Below are 7,197 nucleotides of genomic sequence, written 5' to 3' on the forward strand. Positions count from 1 at the left end.
AATAATTGAAAGTAACAAAATAGGGTTATTTACATCTGGTTTGTTGGTTTTCACAACATTTAAGAAGTATAAGTCATTTCTGATGCAAACCCTAGCTATATCCATATCTATGTTATGACAAGCCGAAAATAGTTGATGCATGATGTAATGTGAGATGAAGAAACTCATACCATGAAACCCTCCTGGGAATATTGATGCATAATAATGACAAACTCTAACATAGTATGAAGTGAATTTTCTTAGGTACATGGTTTGCCCTAGAATGATGTAATGTACACATATATCAATGAAGCCCTAGATGCCCATGATGCCTTTGAAGATGCCCTAATCCTAATAAATAAAGAAAACAAGTGAAGAAACAATCATCTTTGGATATTGCCAAAAAGATTAAAAATATGGAAGCCCTAAACATTGTCGAAAACATAATGATAAAATCCTAAAGTCTCCCACAGATAAAATAATGATTACAGTTCATAAAGTATAATTTTACTGATAGAATACTAATATTAGTTAAGGATGAAAATGACACCATCTTGTAGAGGACACTTTCCCCTTTCGAATGAGCTATTACTTGCTTTCTAACTCCTCTTAGATTGAGAGAAATTGAATTTATAAATTAGAAAAATTAGTATTGGTAAAATGAATTATGTAGGCTCCTATTCCTTGGACAAGTGACATGTCATTTCATTAAAGGTAAAAAACTAGTATAAATATAAGCTGGAAGTGGTCATTCCTCCCATCAACCTCAGTGAAGAACATCACAAGAAGACAAATAAGAGGGATACAAGCATGACATAAGGCGAGGAGATAAAATCGAATACTTTTTTGGGAATATACCTTTTTAGGAACTAATCATAATCTTATTTATAAAGAAAAATAAAAACATATATATTGACTAAGTAATATTATTTCCATGCATAGTATTTGTATTGAGGGAATTAGAATATAAAAATCTTTTAATAAGAAAGTTTGATTTACTGTTTGAAGAAGGCATGGAGAATTTGTTTTTATGTATTTACATGGGTCTGGAATGTGCATGGCAATAATCTTGGATATTTGATGAAGAGCTCTACTGATCTGTGGGTGTTGTAGTTCTACACATTGTAAGGGGTGTTATTTTGTGGCCTCATGGGATTCTTGAATGTTAGTTTAATGGTCATATCATGTTTTTATTTTTTTTCTAGAAAATTGTTGGGCATTGGGGTCTGCCTGATAAATATAATTTGTCCATTCGCTACCCTGTAAGCAAGAATGGGAATGCTTAAATACCTTGCCACTGCCACACAAACAACGGCTTGGCCACATGTACATATTTTACCCCTGTTTGGAATTGAACATATGACCTTTGTGGAGAGAATCACATGTTCTTAACTGTTAGGACGACTCAGGTTGTATGTATCATGTTTTTAGTACATGGCAGTATTAAATAATAAAGTAACTTTAGGCATAATGTAATAATCTAACATGTTATATGAATCTGCAAGGTTAAGAGATGTTAATTAGCTGCTAGTTTTGTTTTAACATTAAGCTGCATACTGCATAGTGCATAGTATGAAGCTCACAAATTGTAACAACAATCAGGGTTACAGCCCCCTTGATATGGCCATAGAATTGGACTTTTCATACTAAATTATGCTAGATTAAAAATCTGGTGTGAAAGATGAAATTTCTCAAAACTGGAAACAACAGGCTCACCCTATAGGTAGTATATCTCAAAAAACTAGTTTCTGGAATGAAAACCAAGAAAAAATAAATTTGCAGAAATAGGTTGTGGATTCCAACTCTGTACCAATCCATAATCTCTAACATCAAAACTTTGAAAGAATGGATGAGAACACAACAGGCATTGTTTAAAGAGAAAGCACAAAGATAGCAACACATCCTTGCTTATTGGGTTCAACTGATCTGGAAAATCTGAATTGCTTCCCCTGCTTGCCGAGGTTTAAGGAATGTTACAAGCCAAGTTAAATGAGAAACATCTTCATTGGTACAAGGAATTTAGCCTTAGAGTATAGGGATCAAATAATGACTAACCTCTTCAAGAGATTCTATCTTAATTTATACTACCAAAATAGGTCCTATTTATTCAAATAGATTCCCATAACAAGACCATTTCTCCAAACCCTAATATCCCTTCGACTTGGTATCAAATTATTCTTCTCTCGTCCGACATGCCTTTTTCAAACCCCAAAGCTGTCCTCGACTGATCAAGATTCAATCCATTTTATAAAGCGTGAGTATCATCAATTCGATGTTTATATAGCTGTCCTCGACTGATCAAGATTCAATCCATTTTATAAAGCGTGAGTATCATCAATTCGATGCTTATATAGCAAAAATTGTTAGGGATAAATTTTAGAGAGTTACGATTGAAGACATTGCCTTCGTGATATCAACATTTCCAAATTTAAAGGGCTTTTGGGTTCATGCAATGCAAACATTTTCCATGATGGCCTTTCACAATTTAAAAGGCTTTTGGGTTCATGCAATGCAAATATTGTCAATGGCTTTTCTCAGAGTGAATTGTGTTCATGTTAAAGTCTTCATGGTGGAGTTGAATTTAACTGGATTGTAAAATTTGGAAATATTTCGTAATTTGATTAATAAAAATAAAGTAAATTGTTTAACCCGACTCTGATTAGTCTCCAATTTTTTTTGAAATTCTACAAGTTCTACCTTAAATAAAATATTGGAACAGTGTTGAAGAATCAGAAACTTCATATTCACAATAATATGATAACTGTTTCACATTGTGATGGATTATTCACAATAAAATTTTTACTGGCTTCACAAAACAAAATCGATTCAAACGGATTCGATCTCATGGATTTGAAAGGCACATACAGGAAAGCACACTGATATGAAAATACGGAAGAGGACAGATGAATCAGTTGATTTCAATTTCAATTTTCATCTGAACCCCATAACGCCACACTGAATATAAAGTTCAAACAACAAAAGACGCTGAAACCAGTGATCAAATAATGACTAACTTCTTTGCTAAAGAAGGAAATTATTTTAAATGCTTTGTTGTGGGCAGCTAGTGGTGGTGATGATGGTGGTGTTGTTTTTGGCCATGACCTTCCTTCGTATGGTGATGCTCGTACAAGGTGTACCCGGTTGCAGATTGCAGCAGCTGCTGCAATCTCTGCCTCAATCTTGTGCCTATGAGCGTGCCTGGATCATTTTTGCTTCGTGCATCTCGTATTGCATACACAAAATATTATATCAATATTCACATTCATTTTATAACGGTTATCATTATCCTATTGATAATTTAAGCTACTCCTTCCCTTAATTGCAAATTATGGAAATATTTCAGTTCATCCTATTATGAAATATTACAGAAATCAATAATAAAGTTAAATTTAACAGTGGTTTACCAAAAAAATCACAAGTTTAAACTTTAAATCCCATCGATCGAATTTATTGGCATTATCAACCATCATGATCTCTTTGATATCCCCTATATGTATTGCTTTGTTTTTAATAGATCTCTGTCAGAATTAGCTATGGTATATTAAAATAAATTCAGGTCTGTATATGGGTTGAAAATTGAGATTAAGGATTCGAAAAGATATCTCACCATTGCAAACGCTCCTGCAGCGACTGCTCCCACTTCCGCTACATGCTCCATCTGTTTATGATGCTTCTGCTCCTTCATAGCCCTTTCGTAGTCTACAGCGTACAGATTTGCTCCCTGGGCTGCCGGTTCACCATAGTAAACAATTCCCGGCCTTCTGATTTTCTCTTCATTCTAATGGTTTCTGCTATGGTGGTGCCCGTGCTCATAATGTTTGTGGTGGTGGTGATGAGACATTTTATCATTCAAACACACAATAATGGAATTCATTCACAGTGGAATGGATACAAAGATTTCTAGTGATTTAGAATATGTAAATGAAGATGAGAATAGAGCAGGCCAGGGAGAGGAGTGTCTTATATAACAAAAAATAGCCCGTCGATGTGGGCTCTAATCTCATCAGCATCGTAAGCAGGAGAAACGAATGCTTGAGAGGGTTGCAGAGGACTTGTTCCGGGAGGGTGAATGGAGCAAATGAATGTTTGTCACGAGGGATCGTTTTTGAAAACTAGTGAGCGTTGGTGTGAAAATGCGCCAGCAGAGCGAGTGCCAACTCGGAGGTGGTGGGTCACCCGTTGCCGTCGAGCTCTCGGAGAAACGAGGAATGGCATGGGCATGTATGTATGGTGAGCCTGTTATCGGGTGCATTAGAGACCCGATAGAAGGCTGGTTAGCTCTGGCCCTTCCCAATACTTCTGACTACGCCAGCAACTGCCCGGAAACTCCTATTTCCACCACTATAGCCTCATTAATGCGCGGTTACATGCGCCGGAGATAACCAGAAATGACTAGATAATAAAAAAAAAAACGGCGTGTTACCCCGCGCGTGTTATAAACTCTTATCTCCCGCGCATGTAGCAGCGCATTAATGAGGCTATAGTAGTGGAAATAAGAGTTTCCCAACTGCCCTCCCATCAACTATTCCAAGTTCTTCAAGGGGGTGTGTCCACAGGCCTATTCTGGTGCTAATTATAACATCGCCTTTTGCGGTTAATAAGAGATGATAATATGCTTCCCACTAAAGATAGATATATTTATTTTCGGTAGTATCATAATCATAATGGGGAAGAACAATAGATATTTCGGTTTCAGTTGCAGCAACTCTAGCTTTAGGATTACTGGTTTAACTTCAAGGTGGTACTCCCCCAATTCAAATCTACTCTATTTTATGAGAATTAGATTAACGAGCGATGTGTATATCTTACTTATATGTCATCAATAAATATGTGTTTGCTTTCCCAACCGCTGGAGTTGAAGCTGCAACATTTGTGATCCAGAGTAAGTGTTCGTTCACTGTGTGGGCCGTGGGAATTTCAGTAGGTGGCGGTCAAGCACTCACACAAGGCCAATCATGGAGTGTGGACATGCCCGCAGGGAAAAGTGCAGGCTGATTTTGGGGACGTACGGGCTGCTCCTTCGACGCCTCTGGTAAAGGCAGCTGCAACACTGGTGACTGCGGTGGCTTGCTCAGCTGTCAAGCCGCTGGACGGTCTCCTGCAACGCTGGTTGAATATACTCTGAATGGGGCCAACGGTCGAGACACATATGACATCTCTCTCGTTGATGGATTTAATCTGCCTCGCTCCATAACTCCCTCGGACTCTAGCTTCCCAACAGTTGACTGCAGCAGCAACATAACTGCGAGCTGTCCTACGGAATTGAAAGTGGTCGATGGATGTGATAGTGCTTGTGCTGCTCTGAATACTCCCCAATACTGCTGGACGGGAGACTACGCCAGCAACTCCCCTGCCACCCACTATTCCAAGTTTCTGGTAATCACCATATAAAATGTCCTTTGAATTTATAATTTTATAAGCAATCACCATATAAAATTTGTTTATTTTTAAGTTTCTGGTAATTATAACTAACTAACCTAACTAATTTTCACTTAATTGAATTTTTAAATTATACCTTTCCACTAACTTTTTTTATTTTTATTTATGTATATATATATTTATCTATTTAATTTTAATCTGAATGTTTTAAGTTTGGGATTTTATAAATTTTCGGTTAATTTATTAATTTGTTAAAGTTATGAAATAGGTTTTTTTTTTTTTTTTTTAACATGAAATTTTATATATTAAGTTTTAAATATTGTTTTGGGAAATTTAAAATTTTTTATGAATTTTTTTTTTAAAAACTATTATCCTATGAGATTGTTAATTTTTGAGATTGAACTTTTTCGTGGCTCTCCTCCCTTTTATTTTTTTAAATGAATATGTGGTATAATTTTTTTAATGATTATTAGTTTATCATTCACTGAATTGTTAAGAATAATTTTATGTATCATGTATTTTTAGTTGAATAAATGTAATTTTGTTTGTATTTATTTTAATTTGAATAGACATGATTTTTTTTTCTTTTTTGTTTAATTAAAATTATTTTACATATTTGTAATTATTATAAAAGAATAATTTTAAGATTTAATAATGTTTATATGTCAATGGAACAAGTTTATTTTTTATATAAACTAATTTTTCTTAACATTAACTAATGATAAATAAAAACAATAACAATTTTTTCTATTTAGATTGGAATTCAAATATCAAGAAAGTAAAATTCAAGAGAAAATCAAGGAATATTTCAATTTGCTATACAAGGAATAAGGGTTTCTTTTTTTCATTGGAAGTTAAATATCTTCAAAATTAGAGTCAAATCAAGAAGTATTTCTCTTTCCTATCCAATATACTATATGAGGTGCATAGATGATCTCGTGCATAATGACAACCTATCTTCATTTAGAAATTACAGTGAATAATTAATATTTAATAAGTAACTCATATTTCTATCCTATTTAAAAAATGATCTAGAAGAAATGCTATTTAACTCAATGTATAGTTTTCTAGAGATAGAATATTTGTTACCATGATGACTTAGGTTCATTTCATGGTGGCCTTGCTTCAACCTTTCTTAATGCTTTTGGACTCTATCACTTTATATTTTGGGTTTTACTTATTAAAAGAGATGATAGGTTGGTAACTTATTCTCTTGTTTGTTTATGTGACACAACTCTAAAATCATTTGGGAAATCCTCGAAATCCAAAAGCACCCCAAAAATTTTAATAGAGAAGTTGGTTATAAATTAAGTCATTCCTAGAAACCTATTATCCATTGGCATCCTCATTAGTCTTCTCTTCTCTCCTCTCTGTCCCTCTCCCCCTTTTCTTTCCTTTTCCTCCTTCCCAGCCTCCCTTTCTCATTTTTCAGTCACTTGGTTCCAATTTTGATGGTTCTGTTTTTTACCCTCTTACCACTTTAATCCTCCACTTTTTTCTTCACTTATATATATATCTTATTCATTTATTTGATTATATCTCTCATTTCCTTCCTCCATCCTTATAAGGATTTTCACATTTTTTCATTCATATTTATATTCTAATAAATCAATTTGATTCTTTAAAATTATTTCTTTACTTATTCTAATCATCATCTTTATTTATTTATTTCCCTACTCTTTTATTTTATTTTATTTTATTTTTATTTTATTTTATTTTTATTTTTATTTTTTTAATTAATTCTTTGACTTGATCCTATGCTTATTAATTTATAATTAACCATTAATGGATAATTGGTTTCTTCCCTCTATTAAAGGTCTTTAAAACCATATTTGTGAC

General features: G+C 33.9%; 1 pseudogene; it reads left to right on the forward strand.

The window, feature by feature from the left end:
• Window positions 1–4,773: 4,773 nt before the first annotated feature.
• LOC149206998 (pathogenesis-related thaumatin-like protein 3.4 pseudogene) lies at window positions 4,774–5,370 on the forward strand (annotated as a pseudogene).
• Window positions 5,371–7,197: the final 1,827 nt, after the last annotated feature.

This window comes from Pinus tabuliformis, chromosome 1_2, assembly GCF_031772625.1.
Source record: "Pinus tabuliformis cultivar Carrire ecotype Pingquan chromosome 1_2, CPIR1, whole genome shotgun sequence".
In the NCBI taxonomy this organism is placed as follows: domain Eukaryota; kingdom Viridiplantae; phylum Streptophyta; class Pinopsida; order Pinales; family Pinaceae; genus Pinus; species Pinus tabuliformis.